General features: G+C 39.0%; 1 long non-coding RNA gene across 1 annotated transcript; it reads right to left on the reverse strand.

Moving 5' to 3' along the window:
* Positions 1 to 926: 926 nt before the first annotated feature.
* On the reverse strand, positions 927 to 25,476 carry LOC110089998 (uncharacterized). The gene is made up of 3 exons (XR_002302306.3): positions 25,347 to 25,476; positions 5,109 to 5,276; positions 927 to 2,689 (listed from the first exon to the last, which is right to left on the reverse strand). It is a non-coding gene; the product is annotated as an uncharacterized LOC110089998 (long non-coding RNA).
* Positions 25,477 to 25,679: the final 203 nt, after the last annotated feature.

Here is a 25,679-nt window from a genome sequence, read left to right on the forward strand (position 1 = left end):
TTCCAATGATAGACAATGGCCAAAATTCTGTCGCTTAGCATAATAAATTGAACTAAAGTGGATCCATTGAATCATCAGTGAAATCCTCCATAAGATCTGTTGATTCAAATGGGCCTACTTTGTGACTTCAAAGTAAGTTCCAGTTAGAGTAAGCCCATTTGAATCAATGAAACTTAAAGAGAGGTTGACTCACAAAATCCCCACTGATTCAATTGTCTACTTTAGTGTAATTAACTATGCGATGCACAGAGAGTGAAAGAGAGAAATCTTGGAATTTTTTTGGTCTTGACACTGGTTTGAACCAAATCATATAGGTTCCAAATTAGTTTGAATCTCACCAATTTCCAAAGTTCTGAAACAAGTTCTGAATTGAATTGTGGTTGGTGCACCTCTGCTTTTTCGTATAAGGTGACCAGAAACCTATACAATGTTGATAAATCTGTGGTGACAACATAGGTTTATATAAATACATAATGAAACTGGCAGGCTTATTTCAGATTCCTTTTCTAACGATGTATCCCTTCGTATTTTAGAGTGAACCCCGAATACACAGAAATTCACCTAAAATGAACTTCTTTATTTAGTCCACTTTGAACTTTATGTGTAATTATCAGGAAACCAAAACAAATCAATTAAAAAATCCTATTAAGTGCAGAGTGTTGTATAGGGTTGCAAGCTAGCCTAATTGAGATAAGTGAACATATGACTTTGGGCACCACCATCATCTCCTCCTCTGTATTATTCTTATTTTTATTATTACCAGCTGCCAGAAATTGTTTCAGGCCTCATCTGCTTTCCCATAAAGCTACTGGCTGGCTTTCATTTCATAGATTCATGCCAATGGGTCTAGCAAGCTTTTAGTCTTGCATTAAAACTATCCCTCCACATCTATTAGACTTTTTGGCGGTGTAATTGATTTTGACCCCTTTTTATTTTATTTTTATGGTGGTATTGTGTAACACTTCAGTACTTCTGCATATGAGAAGTAGAATAGAAATGTTTCTAAAAATGACGATGATGATGATGAGCTGTCAAGTTAATTCTCTTATATTGACCTTTTTCAAGGTTTTCCAGGTAGAGATTACTCAAAAGTGGTTTACCATTCCCTTCTTTTTCGGGCACCTCGGATGGTGCAGTTTGCCCAAGGCCATACAGGCTGGCTGTTCTCCTGGGATGCACAATGAATGGATGACATCATTATTGTTCATCACAGGCATCTTAAAGCTTTATGAATAAAGTTATCACAGGGGTTCTAGATTTGTCAGCTAATTTGGTATTTTTTATTTAGTCTTTTATTGACTTTTGTCCATAATAAAACGATAAAGAAATCAGTGCTCACATAATACAAACTGGAGCTTGTTTCTGTGTTTCCTAATAATATGATAACCATTTTGTTACCTTTTTATACAATTCCAAAAACTTTATTTGCAGTCAAATAAAAAATGTATTTGTTTAAGCTGAAGCTATTACTTTCTATAATTATCCTAAGGATTGCTAGTTCAGAATTAAAATGACGCTGGTACCATCATCTCAGTTTGTATCTTTTTTGCTTCCATAAAAGAACAAAAAGAATAATTTCCTTCTTAGCCTAGCAATCATCATTTCTTATGAAAGTGCTCAAACATCCCTTTTTGTAATGAGCTAGAAAAATAGCTCTGCAAAAATGAAACATTAATTCATCAACACTTACAACTGGAGATATGCAATGGAATATATTTAAATGTAACATGATAAGCTTGTTGTTTGAAGTCACTGTTTATTTGTAAATTTTCCAACATTCACATTACAAAAATTGTCATATGAAAAAAGAAAAATGAATCACAAGCTGACAGGAAGCCTAAAATATTTTGTGGAAACAGTAAGGAAGGAATTAGTTGGAGACAATATATATAAACCTGGAGACTGTTTCCATTAAGACATGGAAATTGCAGAATTATTTCTGCAAGTGTTAGTGGAGGTGAGATGGGGCTTCTCCTGCAGCCTCTGATATGCCCAAACAATGCTAGAAACCTACGATGGAGGACTGAGAAACTCTGAGGATCAAGTAGCAGAGAGGGCTGTTGTTTGGGTGGGCCACAGAATCCCCATGATTTTTTGACTGTTGAGTTTCAGGACATTAAATTTGGGCACCTCATGTCAAACTATATAGTGAGGACATCTGAAAGTGGCATTTATAGAGTGCCTTTATCTAAATGATGAGTAACAAAGCAACTTGCATTAGGTCAACAGTACCGTTCTTTGACATATTTCAACATAGCAATGTCTTTTAAACAAGAGAATGATATCAAGATCAAAGGCAGAGCGAAGATGTTGTTCAGCAATTGATTCTCGTTGTCAGAAAAAGTGGCCAGAGTGCTTGGGTAGGCATCTGTTGCTTTTGCACCCACGCTGCCCAGCTAGATATGCTCCATCCTGTTTTGAAGGAATAATTTTATATTTTCTTTCACCTTGATAACCTGTTGACCACATAACCATTGTCTTTTAGGGCTGATTGTTTCTACCACTGGAGAGAGTTGGTTGAAATTCAGTGTTCATCCATCCCTTTGAAGAGAAGGAACTATGTGATAGCTGAAGCACTTTTTAGTAATCTGTCAGAAATCCCATGAGTATAAAATCATCAGAGTAGGCCTTCTATGGTCCCATTACCAGCACAGCTGCCTAAGGTTCCCTTATTAGGAAAAATTAGAACCTATAAAACAAACAAAATGACAACAATAATAATGGGTGTGCAGACAGGAATGTCTATCATCATAGCAGTGGCTCCACTAATCATTCTTTAAGTGATCCAAAATGCATAAACTGTACAAAAACAATAATGGAAAACCTTTTCTAAAAGCCATGATCTGTCATTATGGAAGAGATCTGCATACATGCACTTGTAATGTTGTCACATATTAAGATGTAGGGGACAGCTTGCACACTCCTGCAACATGGACACAGGTCATTTGGCATCCTTCATTGTTCATAGTTTGTGTGTTTGTTTAAGATTTAAATTTTGTTGTAAAAAAAGAGACCAAAACATATGGCAAGTTAGAATCTGAACCTGGCTAAAAATATGAGCAGTAAAAGATGAATATGAAATATGCTAAAAATAGTAACAATGAAAACCAATACTTCGTGACATGTTTTTTATTTTTTTTAGTTTGTGTTTTGTTGCAAAGCTAAAATCAGAAATTATATATGTTTAGAATGTTACATAGCAAAGGACAGCATGAAGTGAACTAAACCTAGTAGGAAATCATTCAACTACTGACAGAAACCAATACTGTATACTATATTTTTCTCCTAAATATAAAATATGTTGTTAAGATAAGAATGGCTCATCTGGTCTCTGAAATATGTTCCTTGAATTAACTCTACTGTCTTATGTTCTTTAGGAAAACATCAGCTCATTCATCAATAGATGATTCCAGCCTTTTTCTGTTTTCTTAATCAGATGTTGGCTATTCACCACTGCTTTGAAAGCCAGTGTTCAAGCAAGGACATTTTTCACCTGCTTGCATTTCTCAAAGGAGTTGAACATGATGAGACTGAGTGATTCATGGGTCAAATCTCTGAGAGCAGAACTGCCTGTTTGGAAAAATCAGTTGTTCCTACAGTCCTCAGGAGCTTGCCTTGGATCATAAAACTGGCATGTGAACATGCCTGCCACGATAAACATCTGAATCATGATCATTCCATAATGGCTGACCACAACCTGCTGGATAGCTCAGTGATTCAGGCATCTGGCTGCAGAGCCAGAGGTTGGGAATTTGATTCCCCACTTTGACTCCCTGACAGGTGCTGGACTGAATGATCCACAGGGTTCCTTCTAACTCTGCAGGTGTAAGATCATTATTATTATTTCATTAAGGCCCAACTTCCAAGGCCCAAACCGTATATGAGTAGTGCAGAAACAATTTGAATGTTTTTTTTCCCCAGAGACGGTGTTGGGTGAAGGAATAATGTATATTGGACTTGGCTTTGCACTTATGATCTACTACAAGTTAGAGCAATTGCTATGCTATGATTTACAGCCTTGCTGTTCATTTTTCTTCTTATTTAGCAAACAGCAATAAAACTCTCAGCTGGGAGGGTTATTGACCATAACTCATGCACTTGTGGACTGGAAATGCAAATTAAGTTGGACGCTTGGGTATAGTAATTATTATGATTAGGAGGACTTGAGACTGCTTTTAATCTAAATCACTTATAAACTTTTACAAGGACTTGAGCCTGCCCTGGAAAAGACAAGCACACAGATTGCCAGTGCTGTAAATACATATTGTTTCCATACTGACATGCACTGCTTTTGATTTTCTGTCTTGAAAGTACAGCTCTTGTGTCTGTAAACAGGAAGATCAGCAAATTCTCTGTTCCCTGCGTTCACCACCACAGGTTTTATGCAGCTGAGGAAGATTTACAGAATTGTTTTCAAGTGCAAGAATAAATGAACAATGTTCCATGTAAAATAGAGTTCTTGAATGGTAGTAGATATTGGGGGGCGAGGGGCACATTATGATGTAGTTGAATGGTAGTAGATATTGGGGGGCGAGGGGCACATTATGATGTAGTAATCAAAGAAAAGCTTTTAAGGAGTGGGTTAACAAGGAAGAAATGAGATAGAAGCTGAATACTCAAAACTATAACTTCTTTCTGAAGATAGTGTTCTAGTGAGAGGGAAACGTTGACCCTCCAGATATTGTGGGCTACAACTTTTACAAGCTGAATGAGGCTGATAGGAGTTGTAAGTCAAAATGTTTGGTTGGCCTCCATTGCCCATCATATTAGAGATACATAATCCCCATAATCTTGAAAGTAATAGCAAAGTGGTGAGTGGATTCTCAGGCCACAAAATGCACTGAGCTGTGACTTATTTTTAATTACTCTTAATACAAGTCAATCAATAATGCATTAATTTGATTCTAACAACACAGGTAATACCATACATTATAACATCCAATGTAGTTATCAATCTCAACTGCTGTAAAAAAGAATTAAAAAACATCCCTCCAAAATTTCAAAACACAGAAATTCGTCGTTGAAACGGTGTATTCTTATTTACATACTGAAAAAAGGTAACAAAGTCTTGATAAATGTATTTGAGGACTCCAAGCCTTTGAGCATACCCAGTTTGTGAGTCTGTTTCATTAAAGGATCCATCGGCAGAATCATGTACTGTGGCAATTAGAAATGTTAAGGTTATTCAGATTTTTTCCAGAGCTGAATAAATTCTAATCTGGCTGTTGCCAGCAATGCCAAAATCAAATCTTTACGAAGAGCAGAGATCCTCATTCCTGCAAATATTGATAAAAGCAAATGATCACTCTCTTTTTGTAAACATCGTCCTGTAATTGTTTCTAGAAAACTGGTCCAAAATCTGAAGGATTGAGGGCATTCAGACACTATAGGGGAGATAGCCCTCTCCAGCATTTAAGGAAAATTGGTAGATATCACTGCCACAGATGGGTTGTAATTAGGCACTGCTTATATATGTTTCTCCACATAATTTTAAGGCAATTTTCAGATTTTATCCCATTCACCTTTTGAGATCTCAGTAAAGTTAGTTTCCCATGTCTGTCTGGAGCCTGATGTTTCAGAATATGATACTTCAAGAATTCCTGCATAAGTGAGACCTGGCTTAGTAGTAAATGTCAAGTCAGGGAGTCTTAGAACCTTAGAGACCTACAGAACATTATAGGCACCTGTGCTCATCAGAATTGATATTTATCCCAAAACGGTTAAGTCCAGTATGAACCAGAGGAATATTTTGCACCCTGTACAATTTACTCCCTCCTTCTGATTATCCTTTAACTTATTTGCCCCATGCAAGACAGGTAAACTGAATATCCAAGAAAATCCCGGCTCTTTTCTTTTTATTGAACAGGCACATACAAGAAGATATAAATGTGCTATATTGGTTATATCTATTGAATACCCAAAAAAAGTTAACTATAAAAACTTAATACAATCTTTTATGAATGTAACAATAAAAACTTAATGAACTAAATGGAAAATATAAGTAACTACTCTAACAAAACTTTAAAATGCTCTAATAAAAATTAATATGGTGCATAAAATGGAATAATAAAACTATAATTAAAGTGTTACAAATACTTAAAAATAAAAAAGTATTACAAAGGCGTACTATCTTAGTTATAAAAAATTAACTCTCAATTAAGTCACATCTATGCACATATCTTTACCGACTATGTAATTAAAAGACTAGAGCATAAGCAATTGTAAAGTCACATCAGCTTAGAATAAAAAAATTACCTCCCAGAAGAGTTTTCTCCCTCTAGAAGTGCTCTCTTTCTTCTTTGCCCTAGCTATCTTTTTTAGCCATTATGTATACCTTTGTTTCTCCTTCATCTAATATCAACAATCCTTTCTACAGAACCTGGAGCTCCAGGGCCTGGTGCACCAACTGAAATTTTATAATAGATATCTCTATTGTTACACCTCCTGTAACTCCAAGGGCTTGTAACTCAAAATCTGGCAGACTGCCACTATGACTATGGTCATCACTGTTGTGAATAAAATTTGCAAAGGCTTGAGAGAAAAGGCTTTTAAAATAAAGAATCTGATGCATCAAGGTCCTGTAAAAGCAGAGTATTATAGCTACAGAGGATAAAAGTTATAGGACTTGCAAATACCATCTCATATTAAAACACTGCAGCAGATGTTCTACCTATTTCAATATGCTTTCAATTCTCTCTTTTGTTTATACTTTGCTTTTATTTGTAAAACACATTGAACTGACAGGAATGTAATGATATAATGACCTTGCTTCACTGAAGGCTGTATTGTTTTGCATTAACTCCCAGAAAACTGCTGTCCAAACCTCATTTTTAAAGCACAATGCAGATTTTAGGGCTATTTTTTATTACACCCTCTAAATTATTTTAACACTCTATGCACACAAAATGTCACATCTTGACAGTAATGTCTGCTGATACACAGAGTTCCTCAAATTTAGTTAAAATTAATGAAATACAATACAGTGGTGCCTCGCTTAACAGCGATAATCCGTTCCAGGAAAATCACCGTTAAGCGAAAACATTGTAAAGCGAAAATAAAAAGCCCACTGAAATGCATTGAAAACCTTTCAATGCATTCCAATGGGCTTAAAACTCACCGACCAACGAAGATCCTCCATACGGTGGCCATTTTCACTGCCTGTATAGCGAGGAATCCATCCCTAAACACAGCAGGGAGCCATTTTATTTACCCGGCAGCCATTTTGAAACCACCGATCAGCTGTTGAAAAATCATCATTTTGTGAAGAATCAGTTCCCGAAGCAGGGAACCGATCATCGCAAAGCAAAATTCCCCCATTTAGACCATCATTTTGCGATCGCAAAAAGATTGTTGTAAAGCAGATACGTCGTAATGCGGGGCAATCATAAAGCGAGGCACCACTATAATCTTAGAATTACAGAGGTGGAAGTGATCTTACGGATCATCAAGTCCAGCCCCTGTCAAGAAGGCACAGTGGAGAATTGAATTCCCAGCTTCTGGCTCTACCGCCAGAGACTTAAACCACTAAGTTATCCAGCAGTTATGAGGTATTTCTTTTTTTCTTGCAGAAATGTATATCACTTAAAATGTAAATCTTTTTTGTTGTTGTTTTACTATCTGCGGAGGTGTTTAAACATATTAAATTGATTTGTCAGATTCTAGTAAAAGCTTGAAACACATAAAGAACATTCTTTACAGCTAATTGGGTTAGAGAAGAAAAGGAAAATGTCATAATTACACTTTCTCCATGATATTAGTTCCTATTATATTTAGGAACTAAATATAAATAAATATAAATATAAACACCAAAGAAAGATGTTCTTCTCATTATAGAGGATTGGAATGCTAAAGTAGGGAGTCAAGAGATAAAAGGAACAACAGGTAAGTTTGGCCTTGGAGTTCAAAATGAAGCAGGGCAAAGGCTAATATGGTTTTGTCAAGAGAACAAGCTGGTCATCACAAACACTCTTTTCCAACAACACAAGAGGCGATTCTACACATGGACATCACCAGATGGGCAATATTGAAATCAGATTGATTACGTTCTCTGCAGCCAAAGTTGGAGAAGCTCTATACAGTTAGAAAAAAAAAAAGACCTGGAGCTGATGGTGGCTCTGATCATCAGCTTCCCATTGCAAAACTCAAGCTTAAACTGAAGAGAGTAGGAAAAACCACTGGGCTAGTCAGGTATAATCTAAACCAAATCCCTTACGAATACACAGTGGAAGTGAAGAACAGATTCAGGTCATCTCTCAAGATGAAAGAGTTCAAAGTCATGTCATTCATAAGGACCACTGTTTTTATCCCATAGTAAAATATCGTAATAATTGAAGTAAAGCATTCGACCATTCTATGTGCTCAAATGCTTTTAAAGCATCAAGAGAGTAATTTGTTTTGCTATATCACTATATATGGGACGTGGTGGCACTGTGGGCTAAACCGCAGAAGCCTGTGCTGCAGGATCAGAAGACCAAGCAGTCGTAAGATCAAATCCACGCGACGGAGTGAGCTCCCGTTGCTTTGTCCCAGCTCCCGCCAACCTAGTGGTTCGAAAGCATGCAAATGCAAGTAGATAAATAGGGACCACTTTGGTGGGAAGGTAACAGCGTTCCGTGTCTAAGTCGCACTGGCCATGTGACCACGGAAGATTGTCTTCGGACAAACGCTGGCTCTATGGCTTGGAAACGGGGATGAGCACCGCCCCCTAGAGTCAAACATGACTGGACACAAATTGTCAAGGGGAACCTTTACCTTTACCTATATCACTATGGTCCTCTACAATAAAGACTCTCACGACAGCAGGAGCTATCCAAGAGCCTGGCATAAATCTAAACTGATCAATATGTTGCGATCGCTGGCAAGGCATTGCCTTTGGCTGGCGCAATCGACCCTTGCTATCCACCCAGGATAGAGAGAGACTGCATTTAAGACTCACGAGCCGTTGTGTGAGAGGCAGGGAAGCCCTAGGTATTTAAGTGGCTTTCCCCTTGCACTGCCCTCTTCCTTTTTCGGGCTATCAGAAGGAGAAGATCGAGCTGCCTGGCTCATCTTTTCACATGTCAGCTCTTCCTGAGGGACGGGAGGGAAGCATTCGGCTCCCTCTCCGGGTTTGGAGCTTTTTGCTTGGCTTATTTCTTGGCTATTCGTTGTTTAATTCAGTTGATTTATGGTGGGATCAAGCTTGTTTAAATAAGTGTTCTTTTTTTAAAAAAAGGATTGTTTTGTTTAGGGTACACAAAAAGTGTGCAGAGGTGGCGGCGGCCATGGCCTCAGACCCATGTGGTCAACAATTACTCCTCAGCCTTATGAGGCTGTGTGAGGACTGTTGCTGTTAACAAGGCTTGTGTGAGCATTAACAAAAAGTGTGCAGAGGCGTCAGCGGCCACTGCCTCGGATCCATGTGGTCCACAGTTTTTCCTCAGTTAGCCTGGCGAGGCTGTGTGAGGACTGTTGCTGTTAACAAGGTTCGTGCAAGTGTTAACGAAAAGTGTGCAGAGGTGTCGGTGGCCATGGCCTCGGATCCATGTGGTCCACAATTATTCTTCAGTTAGCCTGGCAAGGCCATGTGAGGACTGTTCTGAACAGTGAAATATGTGGAGGCGTCTGCAGATGCAGCCTCAGATTGGTGGTATGTCACCACAGGATCCATGTTGCGAAACCTGAAATGTTCAGGAGCAATGTCTCCACCTGTCAAATGCAGTTTTGGACATATTTTTAAAAGACATCACAGGGGGCCTGCTTGTCAAGCTCGAGCGGCTCTGTGGCGGGCATGGGACATAGCATGGCTAGTCCCTATGCTGTGGGGGGTAGTGAGGAAATAACAGCTATTTTCGGTGTGTCCCAATTGTAATCTCTGTTAAGCCAACAGCGCATCCCACTTCCCAGCACTGTGGATCAAAAGTGTTTGTGGTGGGAGGATGCACTGGGCTACTTCTGGACCAACAGTTATCAGCAAAAGATGTCTTGAGGTCTGAGGGTGTTTTATTAGCAGCTGGCCGGGTTCCTGCTGTCTGGAGACCGTGGGAACTTGGGGCCAGGGACTCATCCATTTATTGATTAAGGAGTGTCAGCATACCCCTGCCTTTCACCTGTTTCCACACTACAGCAGGCCCCCTCTTTTGGCAAAGGATTGCCATTATCGTATTTTGATGCTATCAATAAAGTGGCCCATATTTAATTCACATCTTTGTTTTACGTCATTATTCCCGGTTGGGATAGCAATGAAGATATTTGGTAATAAATGAATTAATGTTTCAAGCTAATATTGCTAAAAAGACCCAGAATCTTCATTAAGAAATGAAATAGGCCAAAATTCTGGTGCAGTTTTATGTTTGGGGAATTTTAACAGTCTTACTCTCTTTCTAGCTCTCTGGGATCTTATTTCCCGTTATCTCATCAGAAAGTGATGTTAGACTTTCACTAAATATTTTACAAAATACTATGAGCCAAACTTATTCAAAATTAAGAGGTAAGATAATGTAACTCATGGGCTGTCAGACTTCTTAAATGATAAGGTAGTACCATGGTTACATGAGTATTAGAACTAGAACTATTAGAATTAGAAGTTCATTGTTCAGTTCCTCATCTATGGCAAAAATAGATGGAATGCATCTCCTTTTAGCCTTCAGAATGGTAGGCAACATTGATGACAATAGTGATTGCAGTCTAATGTTTGGTGGGACACATTTGCCTGTGTGTTATCTGTTGGGAAATGCCACTCAGATTTTTTGTACTGTAAATCCCACCATCCCTAGTGGGAAGCCTTTGCAGCTACGCCTTTTCTCCAGAAGAGCCAAATTTATCTCTCTGTATGTATGGGACTCTCTGGCAGAAGTCAGAGAATGGAGAATTATGGGATTTATAGTTCAAAAACCAAATTGACATGCACCTAGTAATCTATTCTAATACATGGGTGGGAAATCCATGACCCTCCAAATGTTGTTGGACTACAAGTTGTATTATGGGCAATGTTGTTGTTGTTGTGTGCTGTCAAATTGCTTCCAACTTTTGATGACCCTATGAATGAGTGATCTCAAAAATGTCCTTTTCTTTCTGGCAGTCCACAGTATCCACAAAGCTCTCCTCTGACACCTAATTCAAACAAATCAATTTTATTCCTATCAGCTTTCTTTAGTGTCAAACGTCTACACCCATACATGGTGATAAGAAATACAAGTGTGGTTTATCTTGGCCTAAGTCTCCAGCAACACATCCTTATACTTGTTGCTACTTTCTAATTCCTTCATTTCTGTCCTTCCAAGTGTCAGCCTTCTTCTGATTGAGTTATTGATTGACTTGAAATATTTTTAACTCCTCTTTCTCCTTAAGAAGAATCCAAGCTGGCTTACATTAAAAGACAATTGTAGCATTCTCCATTTATTAGATCTATGGTTCTTGTTGTATGATGTAATGGTTTATGAATATTCATGTTGCTGAGAGGCAGAACCAAGAGAAATGCTATAAGAGTCAGAGTCAGAAGTCAGATTAGGGTATTTCAAGTCAGTGAGTAGATTGAGTGAGATTGATTCAGTTAGAGAAATGTAAGAGTCAGGCAGGAGAGAAAAGCCAGACTGAGTAATAGAGTGTGTAGATTGGGAAATTTAGATGTGATTAATTACAGAAGATATTATGAATCAATCTATGTAAACAATAAACCAAAGTTTTATTTAAAAGAACTTGAAATGTGGACCTGGATCTTTCTGAAGTAAATGGTGATTTAGAGATCACCTGGTGGCAGCAAGTGTAAAATGAGAGAGTGTCTGCCTTTGTGTGCTCTGAGGCTTGAAGGTCAAGCAAGGGGCACGAGGGTGGACACCACAACAATATTTAAAGCTAAAAACAATAAGTATCATAAAAAGGATCAAATAAGTACCGCACTAAAAGACAACAAGCAAAAGCAACAGCAAAAACACATTCAAAGCAGTAAGGCACAAGTATCCATTTAAAACCCCACTCAAGCAGTCATAAAGAGAAAGCTTGCCTGATGATAAGGGTCTTCTTAGCTGCAGCCTTCATTTGGATTGAAGACTAAATCAAGAAATACAAAATCTTTAGCAATCTCAGTTTATTCATTGTCAGTGAGCTAGGGTTTGTGTAATTCTTCTATACTTGTGATTTTCCTCTTAATCTTCAATAACAGTTCTGCTTTGGCAGTTTCTTCTCACTTTCATCAGAAATCTATTCAAAAGTTATTGCTACTTTCTGCCTGTAAGATTACTGATCTGAAATTCTTTATGGCGGCTCCTCTTCTTCAGTTCACGCTTTCTTCGATGCACACCTCAACGTTGTGACGGAGGTTGAGGATGTCAGAGAAGCTGAGATCAATTCCTTCAGGAGGCTAGACTCCAGTACAAGCCTGAATGCCTAGCAGGGTCACCTAAGGCAGAACGTTCATAGCGGAGTCAACAGACTAAGATGCAGCCACCCTCTTCAGAAGTAATGTCCATAGCAGCAGAAGAGAATGGATAGTTTCAATGATGATGGGAGCAGAGAAAGTTCTGGAAGGTTTTGAAGATCACACTGCAGGAGGATCTTTCACAATGGCAGTGACACTCTGGCTACCTTTTGCTAGTGCTGCTTAGAAGGTGGCAATGCTACACCACTGCTAAAATTTTCTTACCTTGAAAATCCTATAATGACACTTTCCAAAACAAAAGTGACAATGTGCCAAATGGAAATGATGAAAACTGGAATCTAACAACATTTGGAGGGCCAAGAATTCAGCAACCTTGCATTGATGTCTGCTCAGCAACAAACACTTCTTTACTGATAAGAAGTCAGGCTTTGAAATGTGCAATCCATGGTACTGACAGGATTGATTTAATTGTTTTCATTACTTATACATTAAGATATTCAAGGATTTGAAAATAACACAATTACCCATATTTGCCGGCGTATAAGACGACTGGGCATATAAGACAACACCCCAACATTTCCACTCAAAATGTAGAGTTTGTTATATACTTGCCGTATAAGACTACCCCCTCTTCCGCATGTGTGATTCTGCTTTGGCGGCATCATGGGGAGAGTTCGTTTTGCTGCTTTTGGTTCCTTTCGCTGGGAGAGAGCGAGGGTTTGCTGAAAGGACAGCATCGGTGCCGAACAGCTGACTGTCGGAAACCAGCAGAGAGGCAGCAGCCATTTTGGAGAGGCAGCAGCCATTTTGGAGAGGCAGCAGTCATGTGGTTGCATCTCAAAATGGCTGCTGCCTCTCTGCCGCTTCCTGATTGTCAGCTGTTCGGCGCTAGAGTCTGGTTGTTCTGAGGCTACCAAGGAGGAGCGGGGCTCAGTGTACTCGGTCTTACTACCAGGTAAGTGACTTTGCTGGGAGAGAGTGAGGGCTTGCTGGAAGTGCACCCAGTGTATAAGACACCCCCCCTACTTGGAGGCATGTTTTTCAGGGCAAAAAAGTCATCTTATACTCCGGCAAATATGGTACCTTTCAGTGTATGTGTGTCACAGTTATAGCAAAGACTTGGACTAGGAGACTGCTTATCTTTCACATCCACATCTGTAGAACATAGGAATGGACTATTATTTAATTACATATAGAGACAGGTCACAAATGATAGATGATAATTAGAAAAACAGGTAGATATTTACAACCCGTTATTTAGCTGAAAAGTTCCCTACAAAGATCAATAATAAGACTCCCAGACCCATAACTTACAATCTGTAAAAGAAATGAGGGGAGGGGGAGATAGTGAGGAAAGAAAAAGAGCACATTCCAGCAGCAGAGGTTGGTTTCAGAGTCTTCTAATGGAAGTCACATAGTTCAAAAAGATGGGAGCCAAAAGGAACTGATTGCTCTGCCAAGCTGATGAAAATAATTGTGCTTTTCATCAGTGCTGTACCAGAGCCTGATGGAAGGCTCTTGCTAGATGACAACTGCAAGATATGAAAAGTATGATGGAGTGAGCCCCTCAGCTGAGCCAATGTTCCAGGTCCCATTTGTTCAAGCTCCCTGGACATAGCTCTTGATTATATTCTTGTGAGAGATGGTATGAAATCTCGCTTCATTTCCAAAACTAAATAGCCACTAAGGTTTCAATGAACTAACAGTGAAACTGTGTTGGGTAGGCCCCTGTGGAACTTCTACATGTTGCCAGAGTTTGAGGAGCCTGAAGAAACTGGGAAAGAAAATAGCAGAAGGGATTTGAAGGAAAGGTGAATATTGCAAAGATGACAAAGAGTCTGTGGAGATTACATAGATGGGCAAGAACCAAGAAATGCACAATGAAAATAAGACTTTGGGTTCACGACCACCACAATCATTAGACACAAAAAGGCCAAGAGCTCATCAACAGTGGTCATTTTGGAGTGGACTGGTGTGGGCTGAATATACCATTTGATAAGATCCTCACATCCAAATGGTATATCGGAGCTCAAATGACCTTGTTTGGTCTGGCTCCTTCCATTTTGAATTTTCAATATTGTGAATTGGTTTAATAAACAAGACACTTCAGAATATCAGCAAAATGAATGTTCCCTTTGCTCCTCAACAGAAGGTCAGAGAAAGTGACTTTTTAAAAGACTTTTCACCTCATCACTAATGCACTACACACACATACACACACAGACACACAGACACACACACACACACAGAGAAAGTGTGTGTGTGTGTGTGTGTGTGTGAGAGAGAGAGAGAGAGAGAGAGAGAGAGAGAATATTCTTTGCCTTTTCTGAAACCACCCATGGTCAAAGAATTAAAAAAATGTTTTATCCTGCATTCTCTCCTCCTCCTTTAATCGCTATTAAACCTTTATATCTCTTACTCCTTTTCTAAATTGCCCACTGTTGGTTTTGATCTTACAGGAAATAAAGTTTCTGGTGGCTTGAAACCATCACATACTATTGTGAAATGGACTGCTAAAAGATTCCTCTTAATATTTTATTTCAGAGAATATTAATATTTGCCAAAGGAGTACAGCGATGTTGAAAATGCTGGTATCTGAGGAAAGCTCTAAGAAATGTATACATACATTTATACATCAAATGTTAATGTGTTTCAATGAATTACATAGCATCCAGCAAATTTATTGTGAGAGAGAGAGAGAGAGAGAGAGAGAGAGATTTAATTCTTTGCTTGTTATCCTTAATAAAAATGATTTGTATATTGACATGTTTACCAGCTAATTTATGGCTGAGAAATAGTTTTCTTCTTTTAGAATTTAAAATCTGTTTTAAATAATCATAATCAAACTGTCATTTGCCCCTTTCCCTTGTTTCTACATTTCCCTTCCTTTCATCAGCTTTAAATAGGATATTAATGTGTTGCTAACTTGATACTATTTTTAAACACTGGCACTGGTGAGAAATTCCATTTGTTGGGTTATATGGCAGCTTTTCACTTCTATGTCCCTATAAATCTCTTAGTTATTTCACTGTGCTTATGACAAGACAGTCATTTGCATTCATTGAAATCCAATAGGCATTATTAATGTAATGGAAGGGGAGATAAAACCAAAATTGACCATATTCTATGCAAAGATTTTCTAGAAAAGAAATGGAAAGTCACTGAAATAATCATAGATTGATTGTCAGTCTAATGTGAAGCAAGAAAAAAGTTAAATACTTCAATTTGAAGGTGTTAATATGTTTTAATATACTCGGGAACCTTGTATATTTAATGATTTCAATTGATTTCCTTTTTGCATTTTAGTAGCATGCAAAAATATGAATATACAGATCACTGTATACACATCGATACTGGTCAAATTTGTCAATTCTGATTTCATGTATTCTTTATTTTTCTGCCTCCAGCTTTTTCTGTCACATCAGTTCTCAACTTAAAAATATCTTCATGGAAATTTCTTTGCATGTGTATGAATTTCTCCTAATGTGTTCCATTTCTAAGGAACTTCTAGCCTTAAGTATTCATATATTGTAAGAATTTCCCTTTCACAAATATACATATTTTGAAGATGGTTTTGTTTTGTTTGTTCACTAGCACACACATTTTGGTATGTATGTGTATTAATTTGAAGGTTTGGACATTCAGGGCCTCAGAGAAGAAGATTGGAAGACTGCTTGAGGAAGAGCATGATCCCTTGGGTGATATAATGTACATTGAACATAGTGACGTATACAGGGGCAACAAATATAGTGACGTATAAAAAGGCAACAAATATAAAATACATGCATAAGAAAGCAATCCTGTGCCTTCTGGGTATGGGTTGCATTCCATGGGAATAATGACTCCTCGGTATTAGTATGCTTCTGCCCCTAACATGGAGGCCAGAATGAGCCAGGGTAGTGATGGATTTCATGGCCAACCTCACTAAATTTGCAGAACCCAGAGGCGAGAAGAACAAGAGGGCTTACTCATGTTGTAAGCTGCCTAGAGTGGTCATGACTGACCAGATAGGTGGGATATAAATAAAAAAATTTTAAAAAGAAGCTCAGCTAATGGGATAGATAGCATTAACCTCTCAAAGTAGGAGTGCCAAATTTATTTATTTATTTATTTATTTATTTATTTATTTATTTATTTATTTATTTATTTATTTATTTATTTATTTATTTATTTATTTATTAAATGTGTGTGACACCCCATTATTGAAAAAGCACTAATAAAATAAGTGCTGGCATAATGAATGTGAGCAGTTCATATGTCTCTCCCCTTCCGCTAAATTCCAGTCCATACAGTTTATTTCTTGTTTATGGAACCACATTGTGAAAACTAGAGGACAGATGTGTTATGATTCACATATTCATTTGGGAAGTACAAATGCAGTAAATTCATATCTCAATGCAAAGTGAATAAAACCTCCCCCTCCCAGAAGCCAACACTACTAGATATACATTACTAATGCGTGCAAAGTACCAGTGGGGTGTGCAATTGGAACTGGGGACTGGCAAAAACATCTTCAAACCTCTGCCTACCTTCTCGAGCAATAATACCATGAGAGTTCAAGTCTGGATACATTCCAGAGATGAGGGGCAGAGGTGGGATTCAGCAGGTTCGCACCTATTCTATAGAACCGATTCCTAAATGTACTATTGGTTCGTAGAACCGTTTGCTGGCCTGAGAATGAAGGAGGAGGGGCCAGGTGACCAGCGACAAATGGGGGGGAAGAGGGCATAATTAGCTGCCGCCCTTCCTGTGCCACACTGAGCTGTCTGAGTTGGGGTGGGGGTGAGAGAGATAGAGCCCTGGAAAGAGTAGAGGCATCACTGGGGGAAAGGGGGGGAGGATGACTCCTTGAGGGGGTGTGATTGACAAGGCATGAGGGCAGGACACAGAGGGAAAAAGTTTTGGAGTGAGACTGCTTCAGTCAAACACCCAACTGTCCTTGTTTTACTATGATTTTTTTCAAGTTAAAGGTACCTCATAAGACTGTTGCTCTGCCTAGAAACAGGTTTTTTTTTAAATCTCAGAGACTATCCAATGCATGAATCGGTGATGGTCTCACTGATCCATGCAAGCAAGGTATGCAATAGAAAAGTCACTCACACCACAAAGAGATCAAACCTCCAAGCCTCATTTAGAATAACAAAGAACTTTTCCTCCTGCCCCAAAACTGACAATTTCGGGAGACAAATGGCACACATATGGCCCACTCTGTTAGAAGACAGCTATCAGTATTTTAACACTAGTAAGATTTACTATTCTTGAAGGCCATATATCCAGGTCCAAGAAAGGAAAACACATAAACATATTAATAGATAAGGGGAATCAAAACTCTTCTCTAGGAAGCGGCCGCCGAGATGAGTGGGGGAGGTGGAGCCTGCCAGGGCTCTGAGGGAAGCCATAATCACCACCAGTGCTGCCACCAACACCAACACCCCTCAAAGCGACTGGCGAGGAGAAGCAGTGGATGCGGGGTGGAGGGGAAAGATGGAGGAGGAGGAGAACTCAGAGGAGCCAGTAACTGAAGGACCCATTGAGGTGGTGGGGTTGAGGTGGAGTGGCGACAGATTGAAAAGAGACCATACCTTCCAAGCCAGAAGGAAGCGGGGGGGGGGAAGAGAATAACTCCACAACAGGTGCGCAAAGGCGGCCTCCAGGTAACAACAAGCAGGGCTATCAGTCATTTCAGGAGCAGGAATGGGTAGGGAAGCAATTTTTGCTGGTGAGCTATAGGGCGAAATAGGAGGTAAAGGGAAGGAGAGGTGTGTCAGTTCTCTGTCAAACTTGGTCATAAGCACCCACTGTGTGGTGTGTGTTTGTTTGTGTGTGTGTGTTTGGCATATGCCCACAGTGAGGGTAACAGCAGCCTCATCGGATCCCACTGTCCTGGGCATTTGTTTGTTTGTTTGTTTGTTTGTTTGTTTGTTTTATTTGTCATTAGGACATAGAACCTGTTCTTAATTTATTTGAATTCCACCACTGATGAGGGGGTACCATGCCAGGCATTTGAACAGTTTCGTAAAGCCTTGTTAGGCAATTACATCATCATGGTAGAGCCACAGTTGATCAAGTCAAACAGAGAGAGATTTAGGACAATTTAATAGTCATACATGGTTTGGACTAGCCATAAAGGGTTGAGTCAGGAAAGTTGCTGATGAAGGGATGATTGGATTTAAATAGAAACTAGTTAAGGCTTGGTTTTTAGAAAATTCACTTAGGGCTGGGATAGGAAAGAAGCCTGATAGGGCTTGACTAGGCAAGTAGCTGGATTTATTCACACTTCAGGAGGTTTGGTCAGCAAGGTTAACCTCTGTATTTTTCTCAGTGTGAAGACAAGACATTAGAAGAGTCTAGACATGCTTGCAAAAGTGTTAATAAAAATAGCACTTCTAGGGGTACTGACATTTTAGTGAGCACTTCAATTGTTAAAATTTTGTGTGGAATTCATGTTGATACATTAAATCTGTAAGCATATTACGAAATTGGTACTTATACTTAAATAGAGTAACCACTAATCTTCAACCCTCACTGAGTGTCTAAAAACAATTTTCTGTTTCAGTTCTAAATGCTGCCTGTGACGAACACGGGTTCGAAAACACGCGTGTACGCTTGGACAGAGAGCAATCAGGAGTTTGCACATGCTAAAATGAGCTGAAAGAGTCCAATTCAGCCAGCCATGCTACAACACTCCTTCTCACAAGTCTGCCCACATAAGAACACCCTGGTACTCTCAGATATTATTGTGAAAAGGTCAAGTGGGCTTTGTAGTCCTTAGACTTAACTTGCACCACTGACAGGACTCTAAGTAAGCTAGGCCGAGGCAGCACTCTCAGATGACCCTATGACAAGTGTACTGTTCAGGAAATCAAATGAGTTTTATAATCTTTATTTTATTAAAGAAAAAGCATGTTACTAGATATTCAAAGCCAAATTAACCCAAAACAAATAAACTAGCATTGTGCTGTTTAGTTACAAGGAGGTAGTGAGGCAAAGAAAACATGAAAAATATAAAAGTATTCAAAAACCCAAAAAGCCATTAAGATGAATAAAAACAATTCCAGTCCAGGAAATCATTAGTAAACAAAATAATCCAAGTTGGTTATAACAAGGCTATAGTCCTCAGTGATACTATAGAATAAAAATCCCTAAACAAAAGTAAAAATCCATTATATGTCCCATAGTCCTTAGAAAAGAAAAATCCAGTAAATATACCATAGTCCTTACTAAATTACAAGAGCATAGTCCACATGGAGTATTCCAAGAAAAGAAGTCCATAAAGAATATTCCATAGGTAACAGTCCATAGAGAATAGTCCATGCACAGTCCTTAGGAAAATCCCATAAGTCCAAAAGTAATCCAGCAAAGCATAGAAACCAGTCCATGTAGGTAGACCACCAAACTCTCTCTCAAGACATCAGGGTAAGTCCCATATGGCTGAAATGTAGGTCACGAATCACTGAAAGGTCGGTCTTGGAAAGACAAAGTCCATAGGTAAAAAGTTCCTTTTTCAAGAGTAACTGGTAAGGGCCTAATGCACCTTCCCACGATGTCATCCAATCAGAGTTCGTTACTAGGCAAACAGTCCTGTTACATCACATGAATTCTTTCTCATACACACCAGATGTTATTTGGGTTACGGTGGTGTCTCAAAGAGTCACAACAAATTCCATCTATCTTATCACACAGAGTCCTTCTCAGGCCTTCAGAATAACATGCTCTCAGCTCGCCTAGAAAACAACTTGTCAGCACAGCACAGATATTATATACAAAGAAACAAAATGGAACCTCTCTGGCTCACTTCATAATTACAAAACCCATATGCCTTTAAAAGATTTTAACTTAAAAACCCATCTCATCACAAGCCCCCTGAAGATTAACAAAATTCCTAAACAATTTAAGTTTTAATTTTGATAACTGAATAAGATGAGATGTCATAATTATGCAGTAACTAAATAGAGAAAAATATTAACATGAACATAAAGTAATACATTTCAAATATGATTCTAAAATAGCAAAACAATTGATACATGAGAACTGTTATAATTACAGTATTTACCATACATGAGAGAAATTTGCCTTAGGCACTTCTACTAGTCTGAAAAACAGAAGAATAAACATGTTAGTATACTTAATCAAATACATCACTCTGCATATGCTCAGATAATACTCTAGTCATCAAACAGTAAAATAATGAAACCAAGGTTAACATCATAATAACTTGTGAAACCAATATACTGATATGAAGTAATAATAGTGAAAACACTCTATGTATGCTCAGGAACATAGTCATACAGAATACCAAGAAAATTAAACATCAGAGCTTTAACAAATCTAGCCATTTTCTCCCCTTGCATCTGCACTAAACACTCGAGATAAGCAGTGGGGAATTAAAGCCTCTTTTGCTGGTAGATGTTTAACATCAAAATCATATGTTTGCAATCTGAAATACCACTGCATTAATCTTGGGCTTCGATATCTCTGATTCTCTAAGAATGACAAAGCATTTTGGTCTGCTTGAATTGGATCAGGGCTGTAAATTACAAGGTTGTCTACATAGCCAATCACATAACAGAAATCACCAAACAATTCATCAACCAATTTCTGAAAAGTAACATAGGTATTTTCCATTCCAGGTGCTAGTTTTCTGAGTTGGTAAATTCCCTGAGGGCAAGTAAATGATGTATCAGGGCGATGTTCCTCTTTAATTAAAATCTGATAAAGCCTTTCAACAGTTCCAGACACTAAATTGCCCTTAGACCCTTCTAGATCTATAGGAACAGAAACAGCAGTAAATCCTTCATTGACTGTAATAAAAAGTTTCACCACATCAGTTTCTCCCGGTGAATTCGAGAAGAAGTTTTGGGGTTTAGCTAACACAGGCTCCAATATCTGTCCTGGGCCAAATTGATCAATGCTTTCCACACCTTGGTCCAGAAATGCCACACCCCTGGACACATGTATCACTGAATTAGCTGTGCTATCAGGTTTGGTCACAAGAGGCCGCTGTTGCAACAAAGTTCCCTCGGGAGTACTCTGCATAGCCTCAGAAACAGTATCAGCATTCTCACCACTTCCTTGGAAAATAGGCTGTTGAAAATAAGTATTGTCCCAAACCTCTGCTTTTCTTTCTAAAGATCTTTCTGAGAAGATTAACTGTGGTACTGGGCCAAATTTTTCAGTCTCTGGAGAAACATCAGTACTTTGTAATCCCAACAAGTTAGCGCTTCCCCTATGATTGGTTGTGTTATAAACAGTCTCACAATGTGAAAGTCCATGCTGCAAGGTCTCTGTACAAATAACTCCTCCTATGGCACTGGGCAAAGACTCTGAGAAAACCTTCACTCCTCCAGCTTCCTCAGCTGACTTTTCCGGTACCTTGTGTAGGCCACTCCCTTGGTATTTTTCTTTACTTCCGAACTGCCATGAATTACATGGGGTCTCTGCCAACCTAACAGGGTCTGCTTTAGCTGTTCCCTCTGGGCTAAGAGAAGGGGGGTTGTTTGAGATCTGACATGCATCAAGATCTGCTGACACAAGTCCTGGCAAAGAATTAAGCTGAGTCTCTATTCCACCATCCCAGTATTCCACTCCCTCATGAATTGTTGTTGCTTCTAAGCTCTCAGTCCCAGCAATTGCTTTATTACTTTGGAAAATCCCTTGCTCTCCTTCTTCTAGCAAACCCATAGTCTCCTCCCGAATTATTTCAGAACTTCTCACCTGTCCTGTGCTCTGAAAAGGAGCTGTAGTTGGTGCTGAGCTGAATTCCAATGCACTGCAATTCTCTGGAGCTCTGCAGTTTCCCCTTGGGTCGGCCGATGTTAAATTCCTCAAGTTCCCTTCGCGGCAAACTTTTTCCTGCATTCTTCCCTCTGCGCGCGGCTCTAGGGCCTGTAAATCCTTTGTTTGGACGGGCGATAAATCGCTGTCTTCTCTGGAATGCTCCTTAGCATTCCACTGGGCCTCGTTAACTCTTTCCACACAAACATCTTGCATCTCAGGGTTGCTCCCAACTTGGAAAAACCTTTGCATCAAGCCAGGTTCTGTGCTAAGAAAACGTTTTAAAAGGATGCTTTCCTGATAAAGGAAAGGAAATCTCTTTCCCTAATTTTCTGCTTGGCTTCCTCGAAAAATCCTGAAGCCATTTCTAAGAGTAAATCCACGGTTTTAGACTGATTTTGCTCCTCCATTCCTGCTGGCACTCTAGCCTAGGCTAGGTCAGCGATAAAGCCAAACAAAACTCTAATAATAGAAAGGAAAATTTAAAAATCTCCTCTGCACTTCTGACCAACTGCTGTCCCTTCTGCTATCCTGAGATAGGCGAGAGAACAAACAGCTGCCAAACCAAAATAAAATTAAAAATCTCTTCTGCACTTTCGACCAACTGCTGTCCCTTCTGCTATCCTAAGATAGGCGAGAGAACAAACAGCTGCCAAACCAAAATACTGAAAAATCCAAAAGGAAGAGAAAAGAAAAACTGTGATCACTCTGTGAACCCTAAAGTTACAGAGATGATCAATGTCTGAACTGGGTGCAGATAGATACCTCTAGGGCCAGGTCATCCCAACAGATGCTGAGATCATAGGGCATGACTCTAGGCCAAGCCAGATGCAACTAGGTACTCCTGACAGATCATAAGATCGTAGTGGCGAGACCCAGAGCTAGTCTGGAACACGGCCAGGTGCTCCGGCAAATCCTAAGATTATAGGAGTACGCTTAGGCCAAAACAAAAACAAAAAAAAAAACCTGGATGCAAGTCCCGAACAAGGTAGTCAGAGTCATTTATGCAATCCTAAGATTGTGAAATGACCTGCTCAACTAGGGTGCAAGCACTCCAAAAATAAAGGACATGCATCTTGGAATTTCTTCACTACAACGTTGTAACAACCTGCACATGCCTACTGCTCAAATTCAATTGTTTCCTAACAGTTTGCTTGTCCCACTGGGAATCTCTTTCTTAAAAGAGCACCCCAGATTCTAACACACATTACCACAGCCTGAAGATTTAACACCTCTCACCACAGCCTTTAGATCTAACTGCTGGCAAACAGTGTTTCCTAGGAAATTACTGTTTACACCCAGGGAAGCACCTAGCTCCTTGAAGCCTCAGTGTCCCACTGCAATCAAAACTTAGCTTGTGGATCAGAGTCACTCAAGCTGCTAGATAGAACAAAAATTGGTCATCCTGAGGTACTCTAAAACCCAGCACGTGGTCCATCGCGCAGCTGCCACCATGTGACGAACACGGGTTCGAAAACACGCGTGTACGCTTGGACAGAGAGCAATCAGGAGTTTGCACATGCTAAAATGAGCTGAAAGAGTCCAATTCAGCCAGCCATGCTACAACACTCCTTCTCACAAGTCTGCCCACATAAGAACACCCTGGTACTCTCAGATATTATTGTGAAAAGGTCAAGTGGGCTTTGTAGTCCTTAGACTTAACTTGCACCACTGTCAGGACTCTAAGTAAGCTAGGCCGAGGCAGCACTCTCAGATGACCCTATGACAAGTGTACTGTTCAGGAAATCAAATGAGTTTTATAATCTTTATTTTATTAAAGAAAAAGCATGTTACTAGATATTCAAAGCCAAATTAACCCAAAACAAATAAACTAGCATTGTGCTGTTTAGTTACAAGGAGGTAGTGAGGCAAAGAAAACATGAAAAATATAAAAGTATTCAAAAACCCAAAAAGCCATTAAGATGAATAAAAACAATTCCAGTCCAGGAAATCATTAGTAAACAAAATAATCCAAGTTGGTTATAACAAGGCTATAGTCCTCAGTGATACTATAGAATAAAAATCCCTAAACAAAAGTAAAAATCCATTATATGTCCCATAGTCCTTAGAAAAGAAAAATCCAGTAAATATACCATAGTCCTTACTAAATTACAAGAGCATAGTCCACATGGAGTATTCCAAGAAAAGAAGTCCATAAAGAATATTCCATAGGTAACAGTCCATAGAGAATAGTCCATGCACAGTCCTTAGGAAAATCCCATAAGTCCAAAAGTAATCCAGCAAAGCATAGAAACCAGTCCATGTAGGTAGACCACCAAACTCTCTCTCAAGACATCAGGGTAAGTCCCATATGGCTGAAATGTAGGTCACGAATCACTGAAAGGTCGGTCTTGGAAAGACAAAGTCCATAGGTAAAAAGTTCCTTTTTCAAGAGTAACTGGTAAGGGCCTAATGCACCTTCCCACGATGTCATCCAATCAGAGTTCGTTACTAGGCAAACAGTCCTGTTACATCACATGAATTCTTTCTCATACACACCAGATGTTATTTGGGTTACGGTGGTGTCTCAAAGAGTCACAACAAATTCCATCTATCTTATCACACAGAGTCCTTCTCAGGCCTTCAGAATAACATGCTCTCAGCTCGCCTAGAAAACAACTTGTCAGCACAGCACAGATATTATATACAAAGAAACAAAATGGAACCTCTCTGGCTCACTTCATAATTACAAAACCCATATGCCTTTAAAAGATTTTAACTTAAAAACCCATCTCATCACACTGCCCTCCTTTACATTTACAGCCAGGTCAGAAGTGCCACAAAGATTAAATGTCATCAACTCTGGTTTAAGTGTTACCCTGACAAAATTGTAAATTACTGTTATTTACCACATAAAACACAGGGAGTGTACATAAAATTTTGATCACTCTTGGACTTAGTGATATTATCAACCTCCCTTCTTCAGTTAAGCAGTGTCATAGCTACTACTGAGAAAGTTGATGATGTTAATTGTCTGTAAATACTGGCCCCTCCCAACAAGGTAGTAATTAGTTATATTTTTACTTTATCCACATAACCTATATAATAATTAAATTATTTTAAAAATATATGTCCAATATGTATACATATACGTAGAATACCAGGTTATGTAGTTTGATCTACTATATGAGCTGAATATACAATAGCTTTATGCAGGCATTTGACCTGTACAGGGGATAGCTTAAAACAATGGAGAAGGAATGCATGCAAATCTTACCCCCAAGATTTCCATTCCTTTGTACTCAGGTTTCTTGTACACTATGCACTTAGTATGTACTGAATAGTGATGTTTCCCAAGTGGCAAAATACACCTAGTTGTCGCAGGATGTGCACTTGTATTTTGCTTAATTACTGAAAAGTAAACAGAAGTTCATGTTATAAGCTTCATTGCTGTGGTACATGTCTTACAAAAATCCCATTGCTGGAGAGAAAAATGTGTGAATCACCAGAAAATAAGCATTTTCCTTTAATGCCCAACTTATGCAATGTGATTATGTTCAAGATCATGCACACAAGCATTCCACACATCCAATATCCCTTTTAAAGACTG

Source organism: Pogona vitticeps, chromosome 2 (genome assembly GCF_051106095.1).
Source record: "Pogona vitticeps strain Pit_001003342236 chromosome 2, PviZW2.1, whole genome shotgun sequence".
NCBI classification, from domain to species: Eukaryota; Metazoa; Chordata; class Lepidosauria; order Squamata; family Agamidae; genus Pogona; species Pogona vitticeps.